Raw genomic sequence first — 21,336 nt, forward strand, 5'->3', positions numbered from 1 at the left:
TTTTTTGATTACTATAGCTTTGTAATATACTTTGAAATCAGGAAGTTTGATGCTTCCAAGCTTTGTTCTTCTTTCTCAAGATTGTTTTGGCTATTTGCGATCTTTTGGTTCCATACAAATTTTAGGGTCCTTTCTTTTATTTCTTTGAAAAATGCTATTGGAATTTTGATAGGGATTGTATTGAATCTGTAGACTGCTTTGGGTAATATGAACATTTTAACAATACTAATTTTTCCAATCCATGAGCACAATATCTTTTCATATATTTGTGTGTTCTTCAATTTTACCTTTTTATTTTCTTGATAGTCTTTTTGAAGAGAAGTTAAAAATTTTTGATAAGGTCTAATTTATCAATATTTTGTTTTATGGATTATGCTTTTTGTGTATTGTCTAAACAATTTTTGCCCCCTCTAGGGTCATGAGGATTTTCTGCTACGTTTTCTTCTAGAACTGTCATAGTTTTCACTTTGAGGTTTAAGTCTATGACCTACTTTAGGTTAATTTTTGTGTATGGTACAAGGTAAGGTTGACATTCATTTTATTCCACATGGATACCCTTGCACCTTTGTTAAAAATCAGTTGATTATATATATAGGGTCCATTTCTGGATTCTCTTTTCTGTTGATTTATTATATAGCGATCCTTATGCAAATACCACACTATCTTTTTTTTTTTTTTCTTTTTCTTTTTTTTTTTTTTCACACTATCTTAATTACTGTAGCTCTATAGTAAGTCTTGAAATCAGGTTGTGTAAGGCCTCCAACTTGTTCTTCTCTTTCAAAATTTCTCTGGCTAGCCTAGGGTCTTAGTATTTCCATATAAAATTTAAAATCAGCTTACCAGTTTCTGTAAAGTTTGTTGGAATTTTTATTGTGATTACATTGAATCTATAGATTAATTTGGGTAGAACTGATAACAATATTGAGTCTTTCAATCTATGAATATTGTGTATTTCTCCATTTATTTCAATCTTATTTAATTTCTCTCAGCATGTTTTATAATTTTTCTTATACAAGCTTGCACATATTTTGTTGAATTTATCTTTAAGTATTTAATATTTTTGGGTAACATTGTAAATAATACTGTTCTAAAAATTTAAATTCCCTATTGTCTATTGCTAGTACTGTGTTTCCCCGAAAATAAGATCTAGTTGGATCATCAGCTCTAATGTGTCTTTTGGAGCAAAAATTAATATAAGTTCTGGTCTTATTTTAGTATAAGATTGGGTCTTTATAATAATACCAAATCATATCATATCATATCATATCATATATATCATATCATCTTATCATATCATATATCATATCATATCATATCATATCATATCATATCATATCATATCATATCATATCATATCATATCATATCATACTGGGTGTTATATTAATTTTTACTCCAAAAGACGCATTAGAGCTGATGGTCCAGCTAGGTCTCATTTTCGGGGAAACACGGTATAAGAAATACAGTTGATTTCTTATATTTCTTCTATTCTATGACTTTCCTAAATTCACTATTGCTTCTGCTAGGTTTGTGTTTGTAGATTCCTTAGGCTTTTTCTTATTGCATTATCCAGAATCTCCAGTACATTGTTGAAGAGAAGTGGTGGTAATGTATATCTCACCTTAGGGAGAAAGCAGGCAATCATTCATCTTAATTTAAGTATAATGTTAGCTGTAACTTTTCTTAGAGAAGATGATCTATATTATGTTGAGAAAGTGCTTTTCCAGTCCTAGTTTTATGAGGGTTTCTTAAAGATAATGAATGGCTCTTGAATGTTATCAAGTGCTATTTTTACATCTATTTGATAGATCACATGGTTTTCTTTTTAAATCTAATGTAGATTATTTTGACTCATTTTCAAATCTTGAACCAATCATGTAGGTAATATTCCAGGTATGCAAGATTTTTTTAACATTTGAATATAAATCCCTCTTGGTCATGGTGTATCATCAGACTTCTCAAATTGTCCCCATAGCTGTTGGATTTGATTTGCTAAAATTTTATTTAGGATTTTTTTCATCTTTGTTTATGAGAGATTACTGGTTTATAGTTTTCTTGTAATGTTTTTGTCTGTTTCCAGTATCAGTGTAATGCTGGACTTAACACAAAGGAGTTTGAAAATGTTTTCTCCTCATATATTTTCTGAAAATGTTTGTATAGTATTGATATTTCTTCTTTAAACATTTGATACAATTAACTAATGAAGCTGTTTGGGCCTGGAGCTTTCTTGGGAAAGTTTTTAGGTTACATTTTCAATTGTTTTAATAGATATAGGGCTCTTCAGTTTTTCTATTTCTTCTTGAATCAGTTTTGGTTATCATGTCTCTCCAGGAATTTGCTCATTTCCTTTTAGATGTTCAATTTATTGTCATAAAATGTTCATCTTATTTCCTTATTATTTAATGTATTATAGTAATTGTACCCTTTGCTATTCCTGATATAGGTAATTTTGCTTCTCTCATTTTATCTTTATGTCGCTAGCATTTTATCATTTTTATTGATTTTTTTCAAGGAACAACTTTTGGCTTAATTGATTTTATCTTTTTAAATTTTATTGATCTTTGTTCTTATTTTTTTATTCCTTCCTTCTGTTTACTTTGAGTTTACTTTGCTCTTATTCTTCATTTATTGATTTTGAACTCAACTTCTTTTTTTTTTTGCCCCTTCTTCTGCCCCTCTTCCCTCCCCACCCCTCCGCCACTCCGGTTCAAACCGTTGTTTTCCAGTCTAGTTGTGTAGGACACAGCTCCCTGGCTCATGCTGGTATTATGAGCCTTGCGCTCCCCCATGACAGCTCTTGCCGGCCGCTCACACTGGCCACTGGCCGCTCCTGGCAGCACACGGTAGCCCATGGCAGCTCATTCTGACCTCTGGCTGCTCACAGCAGCCCAGCTCCAGGGAGAGCCATTGTTCACAATGCTGTAGAGGGCACAGCTCACTGAGCCATGTGGGAATCGAACCAGCGACCTTGGTTTTAGGAGCATGGTGCTCCAACCACCTGCGCCACCGGGCCGGCCTGCACTCAACTTCTTTACTAAAGCATTTGAAGATATACATTTCCCTGCAAGCACTGCTTTAGCTGCATTCTACAAATTTAGTTATGTTGTATTTGCGTTTTCAATCAGTTTAAAATATTTTCTATTATCCCTTGTCCAATGGATAGTGCTTTAATTTACATATTTCAGGATTTCTGTGGTAGCTCTTTGTTATTGATGTCTCATTTAATATTTTTAAATAAATGTTTGTAATTTTTCAATTACAGTTGACATACAATGTTACATTAGTTTCAGGTGTACAACATAGTAATTAGACATTTATATAACTTATAAGATGATCATTCCAATAAATCTACTATCTATCTGACATCATATATAGTTATTACAATATTGTTGACTGTTATTCCTTGTGCAGTACTTTACATCCCCATGACTATGTTGTAACTACCAGTTTGTACTTCTTAATCCCTTCCGTTTTTTCACCGATCCCCCCAACACCTCTCCCATCTGGCAACCATAAAAATGTTCTTTGTAAATATGAGTTTGTTTATCTTGTTCTTTAGATTTCACATCTAAGTGAAATCATATGGCATGTGTCTTTCTCTCTCTGACTCCAGTCATCACAATACCCTCTAGGTCCATCCATGTTGTTGCAGACTGCAAGATTTTTTTTTTCTGGCCGAGTAACATTCCATTGTGTGTGTGTGTGTGTGTGTGTGTATACATATACATATATATATATATATATATATATATATATATATGTATATGTATATGTATATGTATATGTATATATGTGTATATGTATCTGTATGTATATACCATCTCTTCCGTATCCATTCATCCATTGATGGACATCCACTTTTCCTCCATATCTTGGCTATTATAAATGATGCTGCAATGAATATATGGATGCACATATCCCTTTGAAGTAGTGTTTTGGGTTTCTTTGGATAAACAACCAGAAATAGGATTACTGGGTCCTTCTTTGTCTCTTATTATAACCTCTGTTTTAAAGTCTATTTTGTTTGGTATAAGAATTGCTACCCCAGCTTTTTTTTTTTTTTCATTTCTATTTTCATGGAATATCTTTTTCCATCCCTTTACTTTCAGTATGCATGTTGCTTTTGATCTGAGGTTGAGTCTCTTGTAGGTAGCATATGTCAGGGTATTGTTTTCTTATCCATTCAGCTACCCTGTGTCTTTTGATTGCAGCATTTAATCCATCTATATTTAAAGTAATGGTTGATTGATATGTAGCTATTGCCATTTTATTATGTTTTTGGTTTGTTTTCTCGTCTTCTTAAAGAAGTGCCTTTAACATTTCTTGAAATATGGGTTTGGTGATGATGAACTCCTTTAGCTTTTTCTTGTCTGGGAAGCTCTTTATCTGTCCTTCGATTCTAAATGATAGCTTTGCTGGATAGAGTAATTTTGTTTATAGGGCCTTGCTTTTTGTTACTTTCAATATTTTATGCCATTTCCTTCTGGCCTGTAAAGTTTCTGTTGAGAAATCAGCTGACATTCTCATGGGAGCTCCCTTGTAGGTAACTAACTGCTTTTCTCTTGTTGCTTATAAGATTCTCTCTTTTTCTTTAACCTTTGGCTTTTTAATTATGGTGTGTCTTGGTGTGGGCCTCTTTGGATTCATCTTGTTTGGGACTCTCTGCTCTTCCTGGGCTTTTATGTCTATTTCCTTCACCAGTTTAGTGAAGTTTTCTGTCATTATTTCTTCAAATAAGTTTTCAATTCCTTGTTCTCTCTCTTCTTCTGGTACCCCTGTGATATGAATGTTGGTACATTTGATGTTGTCCCAGAGGGCCCTTAAACTATTCTCATTTGTTTGGATTCATTTTTCTTTTTGCTGTTTGGATTGGGTGTTTTTTGCTACCTTATCTTCTAAATCACTGATTTGATCCTCTGCTTCATCTAATCTACTCTAGATTTCTGCTAATGCATTTTTATTTCCGTTATTGTATTTTTCATATCTACCCGGTTATTTTTTATGTTTTCCATCTCCAGTTTTATGTTTCCTATCTCTCTGTTGAAGTTCTCCCTGAGATCATTGAGCATACTTGTAACCAGTGTTTTGAACTCTGCATCTGGTAGTTTGCTTGTCTCCATTTTTGAAATTTCTTTTTCTGGAGCTTTGTTCTGTTCTTTAATTTAGGACATATTTATTTTCCTCCTTGTTTTGGCTGCCTCCCTGTGTTTGTTTCTATGGGCTGCTATGTCTCCTAGTCTTAATAGAGTGGCCTTATGTAGTAGGTGTCCTGTGGGGTCCAATGGTGCATTCTCCCTGGTCACCTGAGCTGGGTGCTCCAGGTGTGTCCCTTGTGTAGGTTGTGTGTGCCCTCCTGTTGTAGCTAAGCCTTGGTTGCTGTTTGCTCCTCAGTGGGAGGGATTGATCCTCAGGCTGACTGGTTGTGAGGACTGGCTCTGACTACAGTGGAGGAGCTGTGATGCAGGGGCTGACCACACAGAGCAGGATTCACTTTAGCAGGGCTCTGGTTCCTGGTCAGTCTGCCTTTTGGGTGTGACCTCTTTGGAGGCAGTCGAGTGGTGCTGTGGCTTAGTCCCAAGTGGGCCACTGGATGTGCTTACCTCAGGGCCTCCTGGGAGAGGCACTGCTGCAGGCCAAGTTCAGCTGTAGCCTGTGACCTGCCAGCGAATACCTGGAATGAGTCACAAAGCAATCTGCAGATGGCTGCCATCCACACTGGACTTAGAAGTTCCTGAGAGAAGCTGAGCTTTAAACCAAGACTAGCTGCAGCTAGTAACAGGCTTGGGGTTGCTTAACAAGAAGTATGGGGGATGCCGAGGTCAGATCCTGCTTGTTTGGGGTTTGTGAACCTTTGAGAGATTTTTAGGAATGTCTGAAGCATGAGTCAAGACAGGCCACTTGTATAAATCCAGTAGAAGCTGTTGGGTGGGCCCACAAGTTGGGTGGGGTAGGGCCTCAGGGAATCACCAGGGCCCTGCGTACAGTGTCAGCCCAGTTGACAGAGACTCAGATATGGTGGTCGCCTAAGTCTGCACACTGGTAGCAGGGACGGCTCAACAAAGGAACAGTACTCTCTGGTAGCACTTCTGTCTGGAAGAAAGCTGCCCGCCCCAGCCCTCGACTGAAACCAGACAATTCAGTTCCTTTTTGTATGTTCCTGGTGTGTTTCGAGCTGCTGCCCCAGTGCTGGAGCTAAGAGTGAGTCTATTATCGAGTAAGTTCCTGCATGGGCTCTTTAAGAGGAATGCCTGGGACTCTAGCAGCCTTCCCTCTCACTCAGCCACAACATCCTCTGGTTTTCATAGCTAGAAGTTGTGGGGACTTCTCTTCCTGGCATTGGAACCCTGAGCTGGGGAGCTGGGTGTGGTGCTGGGACTCCTTGCTCCTCATAAGGGAGCCCTGCAGCTGAGATAGGATCTCTCTTGATTTTTAACTGCCACATGTGAGTGTTGGGCCAGCTTGTTCCCCATTTATGCCCCCTTTACCAGTCATGACATGGCTTCTTCTATATATACTTAATTGTAGGACTTTTGTTCAGTTAGCCTTCAGGTGATTCTCAATGATGATTCTGTAGTTTAGTTGTAATTTTGATGTGGTCATGAGAGGAGGCAAGCACAATATTTATCTACTCTGCCATCTTGACCACTCCTCAGTTAATATTTTTTAACAAATTTATTTTTAATTATGGTAAAATATCCATAACATAAAATTTATCATTTTAGCCATTTAAAAATGTATAGTTCAGTGATATTAAGTATATTTGCATTGTTATGGAACTGTCACCACCATCCAGCTCCAGAACTATTTTCATCTTGCAAAAACGAAACTCTGTATCCATTAAACAGTAACTCCCCATTTCAGAATGTGTATTCTGCTGTTAAGTGTGTGTGTGTGTGTGTGTGTGTGTGTGTGTGTGTGTAAACAGATAGCTCTTGAGGATAGTTATAATAGCTTTTTAAATTTCTTTGATTTCCTTGTTTGGTAATTTCATGTTCTCTGTAATTTTTCGGTATTTTTGTGATTAATTTTTCTTGTGGTTATGTTTCACATTCTTACTTTTTCATGATTCTGGCTTTTTTTGATTAGATTGTGGACATTGTTAATGTTTTCCTGTTGTGTGTTTGGATTTTTTTGTCTTCATTTAAAAACGATTTGGCTGTATTCTAGCAGGCTGTTAGTTATTTACAGATCTGTGTAGTTCCCTCCTCTTTGGGAGTCTGCCTTGCCACCTTTAACTGCCTCAGTTTTCCTGAACTCTGACCTCTGGCTCTCCTAGTTAGCAAGACCTCTCTGTGCTCTATATTGGATTTCTCTGTGTGCTCTATGGCCCAGAATATTCTTAAGAGGCTGATGGTCTAAAAAGGCAGAAAGTAAAGCAATCATAGGGCTCACCTCATTTGTTTCCCTTCTCTCAGACATTATAGTTTTGTGCTGCTTGTGGTACAACATCTAAAGACAGTTGTTTCATATATTTTGTTCAGTTTTCTAGTTATTGTAAGAGGGTATAACTGTGGTCTTTGTTACTTCATTATGACTGGAAGTGGAAAGTTACCACTCGTTTTAATGTAGTTCATAACAGTTTTGAGAATGTGATAAACAGCATGTAAGTCTATCAAAGATTCATTCTGATTAAAAGTCTGAAGATATATTGGTCTTTTGTTGTTGCTTTTTAACTAGTGTCACCTTGTTTTATGGTAATGGTAGCTGGAGTGGAATGATTCAGCATGATATATAGAATGAAGAGAGGATCTGGAAAGATTCAACCTCATTTTGCCCCTGACTTGTGTGTGACTTTTGACATATTCAAACTATTCACATCTCCATTTCTTCCTCTGTAAAGTGAAGGATGCATTTTAGACTGACCTAAGATCTGAAGTTTATTCAGTTAAAAAAATTGTGTAATTTTATAGTACATGTATGAGTGTCACTTCAGGTTGAATTCCAAGCTCTGAAACCAGTTGAGCATTATTTTAAAATGAATAATCTGAGTTCTGTCTCTGGCAAAGTTTGTTCCCTATTTGATGTAGTTAAATAATAAATCAAGGATAGAAATAGTATTAGAGTATTGGATATTTTTAGTACAAAGGACACTTATTCATAAATATTGCACATCCTAACAATGTTTTATGCAAATAGATGGTAAAGTGCTATTATGATGTCAGTGGGTTTGCATAGGATCTCATTTAGAAACAATTTCATGCAGAGAGAGTCATAACTGAATTTATGGATATTAAATTCTTAATCTCTATTAAAAATTCTCACCCAAGTCCTTTAAAATATTAAGTATTTTGATTATGTAAAACATTCACATAGTTCTAAGTATAAAAGGTACTAGATGTAATTTATAGAAATATAAATCTATCTTCTATCACTCCACACCAACCATTAGCAATCTAGTTTTTTTCTCTAAAACCCCTTCCCAGAAGCACCACTCATTACCAGTTTATTGTTTGAACTACCACAGATAAACTATGCATATCTGTGTGTATTAAAATTACATATACATACACATACATACTGAATAGCATACATTGTTCTGTCCCATGTTTTTTCTTTGTATATTTAAAATTTTTTCCCATATCTCTTTATGGAGGACTACCTTAGTCTGTCAGCTCCTTGATGTGGAACAAATGGATGTACCATAATTTAACAGCCCTCCATTAATGGATTATTTTCCAAGTTTTTGCTGTTATATTCAGTGCTACAATGAGTATTTATTTGTAATTTTTATGTTTACCTTAGATTATTATTTGTCTTTTAACATAGTTTATGCTACCTTTTTTTTTTTTTTTTTTTTTTTTAACCAGGCATAAAATTTCAATTTTTGTGTATTTTGATCTATCAATCTTTTGTGTTTCTGGGTTTTTCAACCATTCTTTGAAAGGCCTTCTCTACTCTTAACATTTTTTAAATGCTCATTTTTATGTTTAAATTTATGATGAATCTGCAATTTGTTTTGGTATGAGAGGATCCAACTCTTTTTTTTGCAAGGTGGTTTCCCATCCATCTTTTCCCCACTGATAAATAATTTTTCTTTATCATGTCCTACATTTTCATGTATATTTGGGTTGTCTCTGGATTTTCTGTTCTTTTTCATTGATGTGTCTATCTTTTGTTACATCATAACCATGCTGGTAATTTTTGTAGCATTATAATATAAAATATATGACTATAGTGTAATATCTGAGTTGGGCTAGTACCCCTCATTACTTATTTTTTAAAGTATCTTCCCAGTTTTACTTTCTTGTTTGTTTTTTGTTCACTTTAGAATCAGATTGCTTAATTAATAAATTCTGTTGGTATTTTTTGGGGATTGCATTACATTTATAAAACAAAATTATAGATCAAAGAATTGACACCTTTATGGCACTGAGTCTTTGTATCCAAGGTATGACAGACAATTACATTTATTCGGTGCTTCTCAGTAGTTTTAAAAAACTTTATCATGTAGATCTTGGACTTTTCTTGATAACTTGATTCTTAAGTCGTTCATCTTTTTTGTTGTTGTTGTTCCTATAAATGGAATAATTTTCTCCTTTATATCTTCTAAAATAGTTGTTGCTTATATATTTAAAGTTCACTTATTTTTTATGTTAATTTTTTTGTGTTTCCAGGAATTCAACCATATTATTTGCAAATATAACTTTACTTCCTTCTTTGTAATTATTAAACTTTTATTCGCTCATCTAATTGCATAAAGTGTTACTGTTAGAACAATGCTAAGTAATCATTAATAGGGTATGTTTTTGGCTTTTTCCTGATTTTGGTGGGAATACTTCTAGCGTGTCTTCATTAAGAAGCATGATGCTGGTTTTTAGGGTGAGATCTATATAAATACATTTATATCTATTTTATTATGTTAAGAAAGTAGCTTCCTTTTAATTTATTGAGATTTTTAAAAATTCAAGCTTCTATTCTTTTGTGTTGATTACATATTATTGATATTTTTATTTATGTGTCTCCTTGCTTATTTATGTATTTCAGTTTAATCTCAGTGGATACTTTAGATGTGTTTTTGAACTATTCTCTTTAAAGTGGTTTGTTTGAAAATGGAATAGAAAATCAAAGCATAAAGGGTATTGCAGAGAGTGGAAAGTGAATAAAATTTGTTTCCATTGGAAACAGATGGATAGATTTGCAAAATCACTAATATAGTGTGAATCAAAATGTTTCTGTGTCGTGTTAAATATTACAGAATTGATGATATATGAGCTTTAAATATTTTATTTCAGTTCCTACATTGACTTTTTTAGCTAACTTGTTTGCAATTTTTAATATGCTGCTGTAGGGGTTACAACATGCATCCTTAATGATCCACTGAGAGGTAATATGGTACCGGTTCATGTAAAAGTTAAGAACCTTGCAACCATATAGTTGTTTTTACCCCCATCCCTATCCTTTGTCATATTGCTGTCCTATCTATTACACCACATATAATAAACCCCACAACATAGTGTTATAATATTTGCTTTAAATAGTTGTATGCCCTCTAAGAAATTAAGAGAAGAAAATATGTGTGTGTTTTTTTTATATTAACTCACAAATTTATTATTTCCTGTGCTCTTTATTCTTTCCCAAAGATGGGAGATTTCATCCGATATCAGTTTCCTTCAGCTTGAAAAACTTCATTTAGAATTTTAGGTAACGCTTGTGGATGATAAATTATCTCAATTTTTATTTTTCTGAAAATAACTTCATTTTGTCTTAATTTTTGAAGAATGTTTTCATTGGGCATAGGATTCCAGATGGACAGTTTTTTTTCAACATTTAAAGATAATTGCATTTTTTCTGGCTTCATTATTGCTTATGGGAAGTCTTTCCTATTTCAAGTTTCAATATCCCATTCTTTCACAATCAATATTCTAAATTTCAGATGAGAAACTTGGTGAGACTATGAATTCAACTATTGTTGTAATTCAGAAAGCCACATAATTTTTGTGTTTCATTTGTAGCAGGGTCTGCTCTGTGTCTACAAAAAATAAAAGATTCTTTTAGGGCTGTCATGGGAGGCCTCTGTCTCAGACCACAACTTGAGCTGAGTCAGTAGACTTGAGTTTGTCATTTCTCTGTTAGCACTGAGGTAAGTGCACTCAGAAGAATTCACCCCACATAACAGTGCCTATAGTTGTCATTGTCATAACTGTAAAGTGCATCAGACACTTGAGCCCCCTAGGCACATGATTCAGTTGGCACTTTATTATAAGTAACTACAGGTGATATTTTGATTAACTGTGATGGCACCACTGTCCATTGGTTATTAGTATCCCATTTCTCATTGGCAAGGAGCTCATACTTCCCTGAAACCCAAGGAGCCAAACAAACCAACCCCAGAATCCCATCTTTAGGAGTCTATTTCCGGGACCACACCCTGTAATAATTCTGTATCAGTCTGGGTCCATTCAGGAGACAGTGATTTAAACAGGGGAAGTTTAATATAAAGAATTATTAAGTGATGATAAAAGTGTATCTGTAATTCAAACTGTCTGGAGTAGCCTAAAGTCTAGGGAGAGTACCCAAGAAAGGACAAACTTGGAAGGGTGAAGACCTTGTTAGGGAAGGTGTAGTTTGTAGCCCATTGGATGGCAGATAAGTTTCTAGTTTGCCTGGAACAGGACTGTTCTGCAATTTCTAGGCAAGCATGAAGCAACTCTTGGACACAGGCAAGCCTCACAGTGTCACCTCACTCTGGTGGCAGTCACATGGGAATGCAGAGGAAGTGGACTACCACTGCATGCAGGAGGCCTGGAATCCACGTGGTTCACATTGGGAAAGATGTGGCATTGGGAGCATTGTAGGAAACATCCAGGGAAAGGAGCAAGCAGGAGTGAAGCACCAGTGTGGGCAGGAGGCCTGGAGTATGCAGTATCCGTGTTGAGAGGGCTGCAGACAGGTCGTTACCAGGCCAGGCTGGGGGCTGTGAATTTAAGGGGCTACACATTCTTAGCACTTAGCTGGAGCAGAGTGCCACCAGATGTCCTCAGACCAACACCACTGATCCCCTGTGCACTGAAGCAGCCAGGAAAAATCAGAACTCCTTCTTCCTGCAGTGGTCCTCTAGTGCCCTCTACTGAGAAAGCTCAATATCATGTTGACTGTTAAGAAGAATTCCATCCATTATTGCAGAGCAGGTATTGAAGGGTGAATTTAGAGCTGAAAGACAATTAAGTCATAACATACAAATTGATCTTCTAACTCCTCAGGCCAGCAAGACTGTAGCTTTATGTTTGAGTTCCAGTTGCCCTGCACTGTGTGGACCGGGAGTGTTCTCAGACAAAAAGCCATATACATACAATTCTTGCCAACTGCTATTCTCTTCTTTCAAGGACTGACTCCTTTCCATCTTCTGTCTGATTTTGGTTGTTAATTTCCTTTAAATAATTGTTTTTTTTTATACTTTATTCATCGTTTGTAACATTTATTTTGGGATGGTCCATATAAGCTACTCTGCCATTACTGGAAGTAGAACCTGCGTTTTTATTATGGAAAGAAAATTTTAAAGCTGTGAAAAATATTTGTTAGAATAATTGTATCTAACATATATTGAACATTGACCAAGTATCAGATAAGGTATTTTATTTCAACCTTAATACTAGGCAGTTACTATCTCTATCAGTGATCAGTGTTTCAGATTGAGGATATTGAAACTCAGAGAAGTCCTTATTTTACAAAAATCATATGGCAGAGATAGTATTTGAATACAAATGTGTCCCACTCCACAGCACATGTCCCTTACTTTCAGATATAAGAATAAGCACAACTTTGTTCAGTGTTAGTATAGAGATTAAGAAAATGTTCTGTAGTTAGTGTTTTGACTTGTGCATTAGAATTCCAGTCTCTTAAGTGCAGAAATGGTATGCCATCTCATTTTTGTGATGAATTCTTATGTTACATGGAACACGGTAGATTCTCAGTAGGTGTTTGCTGAATTGGATTTAGTTCAGTCTAAAAAGCCACACAAATATTTGTACAATATTATCAAGTTATTAAATAAAAATACTTTTAGGGTTTTAATAGGTCAGTTAATTCTTCTTAAATATGTATTTTTGTTGGTTTTCAGATTTAATTTTATGTTCCCATGAAGCTTTAGTTAATATTCAGGACACAAGAATGAATTCTTTGTTATGTTTATGGCACCTGCACAGACTTACTTTGTAGTATTTATGTACTCTTTGTTGGAAACCTTATGGAATTTAAATAATCTGACTATTTAAACAAAATTCTTTATAAAAGAAAAAAATGTATTCTATTGTGTTTAAATATTCTCCCCTTCCCCAGAGTGATCGTATTTTTAATCATCCATTTCTAAAAGATGTGAATGTGTTTGTGTCTGAAAGATTTATACTAAAGAATAACTAATAAAAACAAAACTTTTTAAATAACAGCAAATTTTAGTTGTAGATCATTTAAAAGCTACATTAAGTATAAGGAAATATTACAGGTAATTTAAACCCCTAGCAATAAGCTCAGTAAACATTTTTTCATCTGCTATGTCCTAAACACTTACAAATGGCTATAAAATATTTTCAAAAATATGACTTGGAATAATTAAATGCTATTTGATTATATGTAGATATTATAATTTTATTATGGTTTGTTTATTTAACTACTTTTCTATTGGGGGACATGGAGATTGCTTCCAGTTTTTCAGCCTTAAAATAATACATGAATCTTAGCCTATGATTATTCCTTAGTATAAATTCCCAGAATTAGAATTACATGGTTAAAGAGTGTTACAGTTTTTTTTTGCCAACAAGATGTAATTCCAAATTGCCCTCCCAAAAGGATATATTAATTTATATTTTCATAAGCAGCTTGTGAAAGTGCTTATTTTACCATATCTTTGCCAATGCTGGAAGTTATAATTTTTAAAAAAGTTCCTGTTTTTGTGAGGTAAAGAATGCTTTCTTTGTCAATTTGTAGTTCTTTGATTTCTAGTGAGGGTAACATTTGCATATATTTACTGGCTACTGTTAATTTTTTTAGAGTAGATTACTCATGTTCATTCATCACTTTTTAAAATTTCAAACACTCTATTAAAAATAGTTTTTAATGTGCCTATTGGCCATCTGTATGTCCTCTTTGGAGAAATGTCTGTTCAGGTCACCTGCCCATTTTGGATTGTTTGTTTTTTTGGTTTTGAGTTGTATGAGTTTTTTAAAATAAATTTTGGATATTAATCCCCTGTTAGGGGTATCATTGGCAAATATCTTCTCCCATTCAGTAGGATGTCATTTTGTTTTATTGATGGTTTACTTCGGTGTGAAAAAACTTTTTAGTTTGATGTAGTCCCATTTGTTTATTTTTTTTTGTTTCCCTTGACCAAAGAGATATATCAATAAAAATATTACTAAGAGTAATGTCTGAGAGTTTACTTCCTATATTTTCTTCTAGGAGTTTTATGGTTTTGGGTCTTACATTTAAGTCTTTAATTGATTTCGAACTTATTCTTGTATGTGGTGTAAGAAGGTGGTCTAGTTTCATTTCATACCATATGACCTCACTTATATGTGGAATCTAAAGAACAGAATAAATGAAAAAACAAAACAGAAATAGACTCATAGATAAAGAGAACAAACTGGTGGTTGCTAGATGGGAGGGGGGTTGGGAGGAGTGGTGAGAAAGGTGAAGGGATTAGGAAGTACAAATTGGTAGTTACACAATAGTCATGGGGATGTGAAATACAGTACAGGGAATATAGTTAATAGTGTTATAAAAACTGTATGGTATCAGATGGGTACTAGACTGCCCAGGGACGTCACTTCATAAATTACATAAATGCCTAACCACTGCACTGTACACCTGAAACTAATATAAAATAATACTGAATGTCAACTATAATTAAAAAATATTTATATGTAGTCGTGGTATGTAAAGTACAGCATAGGGAATATGGTGAATGGTATTGTAATAACTATGTACGGTGTCAGATAGCTAGTAGACTTGTTGGGGTTATCCCTTTGTGAGGTGTGTAAATGTCTAACGAGTATGTTGTTTTATATACCTCAATTGTTAATACAAAATGGAAAAAATAGTTTTAATAAGGGTGAATTTCGATACAATTGTGAATTATTCCGAATCTGCTTTTTCATAGTCTTCCTCATCCAGGTTTTTCTAGTAGGTACTATCTTGCCTTCATGTAGATTTTAAGAAGGTAGAGGAAAAGTGGGAAAATGTGAGGTAATTAATATAAAGCTTTTGGTGTACCATGCTTGGCAATTATTAAGCACCTCATAAAAATCATTAGTATTATCATTGCTATTATTGTTATTACTATTAAAACATACTGTTTTCTACTGGATTTCTTTATGTTAGGTCCCTATTTTTTAAGATTTTAGCTATTTGGGTTCTGGAGTCAGGCAGATTAACTTCATTTCACTGCTTTACTCCTTAGAGGTGTGACTGAACACATCACCTTGTCTCTGAGAGCCTCAGTTTTAACCTCTCTATAATGGAAATAATAACATTTATCTCAAGGTTTCTTTTGAGAGTTAAATGTTAAAATGAATGTAATGTTTCACTCAGTGCGGTCACATAGTTAAGGATCAATCAATGCTTGTATTTGAAAAGATAATCTTGATTTATTAACAGGTCAAATCTCACCAATTGTATGTTTTTTTACTAAAAGGATCTTTCTGAAAATCATGCTTCCATCAAAGAAGTAACTTCAGTAGAGGGTATCTCAGACAGTGTGGCATGTGGTAGGGGAAAGCTTTTTGAGTAAGGAGCACCTTTTGGTGGGAAGGAGGTAGCCTAAAAACGTAATTAAATTTTTGAAATGGCAGAAGAGAATTCACTAATACAGAGAAAAATTTTGTGTGAAAAGTCAACTATTCTTAAGCTCAAAGCTCTTCCCTTTATAGCTGCCACTGTTGTGGTACATTTTGAATGGTGAAAACATGTGCCCAACAATGACTGCTTAGATTGATAGGAGAGAATAAAAAAACTATTAAATAATGGCATCATTAATTTTTTATTTTCCTAAAGCAGATCCTTTAGGGAAGTGACTTACTAATGAAGCTAGGAAGGCTGATTTATCTTAATCTCGGTTTTGATATAATAGGTTATGATTAGTCTCCATAGTTCCCTGCCACATAGTATTGCAGGCTTAAAAGTTTTTATTGATAATGGTTTCCAAAAGGCATAGGGAAACTGCTGTATAAATAATGTTTGGCTAGTTAATTTTCCTTCTCCTGAGACTCAACAGACTTAAGCCTTTGGTAAATTATAAGGAACTGAAACAAATGAAAAACGGTGGGGCGAGAACATCATTATCTCATTCCTTGTTAAATAATTATTAATATGGTCTTCTGTGCAATTTGTATTTTGCGGCTTTCAATTAAAGGCAACTTCTCCAATTCTTTGTAATTTTGTTTGGCTTAGAAACGTACACTTTTATTTTATCTTGTTCCTTAGATTTACAATTTGCTGTCTTTATCACCCAGCATTTTTAAGTCTCTACTTTTCTGATGAGAAAATAATAAAAAAATTTAAAAATCATTCTTCTTTTCCCCTCACTTTACCTATTTTGTTACTTAACATAGGATAATGTGCTTAGTGCTTTTTAAATTTTTCTATAAAAGTATCCCTAAAGACAGGGTTTATTACTGCTTCTTGGGAAGTTTGGCCAGAGCTGGCAGCTGAGACTGGGTGAATTCCTTTTTAAAATGTGATTTATGTGAATTTTGCATTTTACTTACTCCATAACATATTGGTATTTGTTTTAATAACAGATGATTCAGGTTACTTTCCAGTGAGCAAAAAGATGCACCATGTTTTTTCTGTGGTTTGGGTTTCTTCTCCATCACTGCCTCTTTGCCAAGAGTTTTCCATATCAGTTTGGGAAGTACTGCCTGATAGAGTGTTGCTTCTGCCTTTTGGATAAAACCTAAATTAGATGGAGCGTCTGCTGGAAAATTATAGAGGCTCCTATACAAAGACTTCATCCAGGACTTGCCTTGGATCATATTCAGGCTGTTTACCCTTTCTCTTGTCTCGTTAAGTCATTTCAGCAGGAGGCTTGGCTTTGAACCATGGCTCTACTATTTTCTTTGCTTTGTGACCATGAATAAATCACTTAGTGTTTCTGAGGGTCTGTGTCCTTGTTTATAAAATGGGAGTAATGATGCCACTGACTCATCGGGCTATTTCAAAGCTAGGTGAGAACACATGAAAAGTGCCAAGCGCATAAAAGGGTCTCAGATACTGACTCTCCGTTCTCGCCCCCACTTCCCCTTGACTTCCCTTCGAGAGCTTGAGAGAGCATAACTAGAGCAAATTCTCCCTCGCTGAGGTGCCCGAAGGGTGGAAACTTGTGACTGCCGGGCGTAGTACTGGTGATCTCAGTGCCATATGGAAGAGTGTCCTCTGGGGTCCGGCCAGCCCAGTCTCTATGGTGGCAGCTGATTCAGGCTGTGTAGGTTTTCTTCTTAAATGGACTCATACCCTTTTTACTGAAAAATTTCTGTTAGTAACAGAAAACACCCAGATAACCTGGCTTTCAATAGCATGGAGTCAAAAGGAAGTGAACACACCAAGATTCAACTGTGAGATGTGTGGCGGACTAGGTGGGAAAGCCCCAGTGTTTTTCTGGATTGTCTCCTCTTCGGATTTTAGAGCTGCCAAGCCTCATTAGAGGTATAGTGAGAAAAGATCAGTGTAAATTTGTCAAGAGGTTAAACTGAATTATTTATATGAAGGTAAATATTCTAAATACCTGAGAACAGGGGTCTTTGGGTCCCTTTTAGTGGCACTTAGCTCCACATCGTATCTCCTCTGTCTTTGACATTCTTTTAGGTACTGGTGATACAGCAGTGAAGAAAACAGAATCTGTGTTACGGAATTTTCATACTTACACACTAGTTGAGAAGATAGACAATAGTCAAAATAATATACATTGAAATAAATGCTAAGAGGTAAATACATAGGGTATTACAGAATAACAGCAGAGATTTAATTTAGCTAGGGTAGTTAGGGAAGACATTTCCGAGAAGATGACTTTTAACATGAGACCGGAAGCAAAGAAGCATCTAGCTTTGTGAGGAGCCCAGAGCACAAATGCTGTGAGGGGAGAGGAATGCTTTGCGTTCTCTGTACTGACAGAGGGGCTCCAGGTTGGTGCTTGAGGGGCAGAGTGGTGGGGATGAAACGGCAGGTAGGAGGAGTTCAGAGTATACAGAAGCTTTATTTGAAGAGCACTAGGAAGCCATTTCATGGGTTTAATTAGGGGACCTGATTTGCATTTTTGAAAGGTCACTCTGGCAGCTAGGCGGAGTATAGATTGTAAGGGGGCTACCAGGGTGAGGGCAGAGAGGAGGCCGACCTGGTGTCTAAGGGAGGTGATACGTGGCCACTGCTAGTAGCGTTGAAGCTGGAGAGACGGTACGTAGAGGACACAGATTTTGGAGAGAGCATTGAGAGGACTTGCAAATGAAATGTGGTGTAAGGAAAAGAAAGACGGCAAAGATGCCTTCGACGGTCCTGCCCTCAGTAACTGTTGGGCTGGGACAGACTAATGAAGGAGAGAGGTGAAATCAAGAGTTCTGTGGAGGATGTTTTGAGTTAGTGGTACCTCTAACAGACTCAAGGGCAGATATCAAATAGGCAGTTGGAATCTGGAGCTCAGAGAAGTCAGGACTGGAGGTGAAAGTGAGGAATTATCAGTGTATCAAGAGTATTGAAAGCCATGGGATAGAATGAGACCGCTCTGCATCATGGGTAGTTTAAGGAAGAGAAGAGGGCTTGGCAGTGAACCCCGTGGAACTCCTGCATTTAGAGATTGACCTAGAGAACCAGCAAAGGAGACTGAGCAGGAGCTGCTAGTGCAGTCGGTGCAAGAGCAGGACAGCATAGTGTCATCAAAGATGAGGAAGGCTGCACTTTCAATAAAGGGTGACATTCAAATGTGTTAAAGGCAAGTGAGAGGTTGAGGAAGATGACTTCAGAGAAGTGACTGGTGCATTTGGCGATGTGGAGGGATTGTTGGCTTCAGGAAGTGGTTTCAGTGGGCCGCTGCTGCCAGACCTGTAATCGCATGAGAGAAGAGTGCAGGCCAGGGGTGCGATTGGAGGAAGTTGGGGTTAACCAAGTTGGGGAGCAATATTCTGCGGGAAGTATAGATATGAAAGAAAGCAGAGAAATGAGGTGATATTTAGTATTTACGTGCCTAAGAATTATAGTTGATTTCATCCCAAATATGTGAAAGAGGCATGAAGGGCACATTTTTTAAAGCTAAATGTCAAGTTAAAAATCAGGTCCCATATGTACATGGGACTTGAACTTCAGTTTTAGCCTTGTCTGTCAGAAGACAATGCCTTCTGCATTCTTTTCTGTTCAAATTATTCAGATTTTATTGTTAACCAAGGAGATACGATACTGATTTGTTATTATAAGCCTAGCTGGATATTTATTTCCTCTATTGTCTTGTAGATTTTTCTCTGCTTGCTCTAGCAGCCATTAAAAGAGGTATTTCAAAGTTTCCACAATAATTTTGGTTTTTTTCTACTTTTTCCATTCAGTTTTGTCAATTTTTGCATTATATATTTTGACATGTCATTGGATCATATTTGTGAGCTTTTGCTGCATAAAAAAACAACCTCTTAAATCTCTATGGCATGTGATAATAAACATTTATTTTTAGCTCGTGGGTCTGGGTTGACTGTGTAGTTCTGCTTCAGGCTTCAGATTGAATTTAGTTTTGCTTCATGTGTGGTGGTTTTGCAGCCCCTTCTGATGGGGTAAGGCAATCAGGTGCATTCTCTTCTTATGGTAGATTAGTAAGTACAAGACTTATCCAAACAGTGCAGACACATTGAAGACCTCTGTTCCTGTCATGCTCACTGACAGTCCATTGACTGATGCAATAATGTGGCCAAGCCCAACATTAAAGAGAGTGGGGGAGAATACCTTTAGTGAGCTATAGAGGGAAATGTATATTTGCTGAATAAACATGTCCAGTTTATCATATGAGTGTATATAGATTTAGAATTATGGTATCTTCTTACTGGATTAACTTTTAAAATGACTATGAAATGTCTCTATGTCTAGTAATGCTACTTTTGTTAAAGTCTGATGCTCATATAGCTGGCTATTCCAGCCTTCTTTTGGTCTGTGTTTACATGTTATATCTTTTTCTAGCTTATACTTTTGATTGTTCTGTATCTTTTTATTTAAAGTGTGTCACTTGTAAGTCACATATTGGGTTTTGTTCCATTGTTTCAATAACAGCATTATTGAGATAATATTCATATACCATTATATCCTTTTCAAGTATGTAATTCAATGTTGTTTTTTTAAACATATTCACATGGTTATGCATGCATCACCACTAATTTCAGAACACTTATTTCATTCCAAAAAGAAATTCTATACCTATTACCAGTCACTCCCCATTTTCCCTACCTCCCCTCAATCTCCCAGCTCTGGCAACTACTAATCTACTTTCTGTCTCTATGGATTTGCCTATTCTGGACATTTCATATAAATAGAATCATACAATATCTGGTCTTTTGTGCATGGCTTCTTTCATTTATATTGTTTTTTAAGCTCATCTATATTATAGCATGTATTACTACTTCATTTTTCTTTCTTTTTTTTTTTTTTAGTATTTTTTCCTTGCTCTGCTTCAATTCATTGTTTTTTATTTGCTTGCTTTCTAGTTCATCAGTAATCTTCTGTTAAACTCATCTATTGGATCCTAATTTCAGTAGTTATTTTTCAGTTCTATTACTTCAATTTTATATTTTAATGCATTTTAATTCTCTGCTGAAATTCTCAATCTCTTTCTCAATATTTTGCATCTGTTTCTCCATTTACTTAAATATATTAATCATGTAAAAAGTCCTCATTTGCTAGCTCTGTTTTCGGACTCAACCTGTGATTCTGTTTTATCTCTTGGCTGTCTGCCTTGTCTTTCTTGGCATATCTGGTAAATTTTGATAGAAAGGTGGACATTGTGTCCAAAAATTGGTGAGTCTACAGATAATGTTTTCTTCTAGAAAGGTTCTCTCTTTCCTCTACTAGGCAGAGAGAGTGGGGTTTGATCATTTTAATCCAATCAGAGATTGAGCTGAGGCTAGCCTTCTAGAACTTTCAACTGACAGCTCTGTGTGTTTACCAGGGCTCCTTGCCTTGATGGGTTCTGAGCTCTAATTCTTGTCTCTTCAGCATTCTGAGACTGCTGGAAACTTTTTCCTGCTTTTTGAAGGCTTTCTGCTTAGCCTCTTAGGCCTGCACTGTTTGGCAAATGTCTTAAGGAGAAAGCTGGCTGTGTGTCAGGCTTAGTTCTCTACCTTTCTCTTCTTTCTGGGATCTTGGCCCCTAAAGTTTCTAATTTTGTTTT

At 35.7% G+C, this 21,336-nt stretch overlaps 1 protein-coding gene across 2 annotated transcripts in view; it reads left to right on the forward strand.

Annotated features, from left to right (window-relative positions):
* The window catches only part of TTC28 (tetratricopeptide repeat domain 28), a 611,103-nt gene that overhangs the window by 92,744 nt on the left and 497,023 nt on the right, over window positions 1-21,336 (forward strand). The gene's annotated exons all lie outside the window — the stretch shown is intronic.

This window comes from Rhinolophus sinicus, chromosome 9, assembly GCF_057876585.1.
Source record: "Rhinolophus sinicus isolate RSI-liver-muscle chromosome 9, RSI-T2T, whole genome shotgun sequence".
Classification (NCBI taxonomy): domain Eukaryota; kingdom Metazoa; phylum Chordata; class Mammalia; order Chiroptera; family Rhinolophidae; genus Rhinolophus; species Rhinolophus sinicus.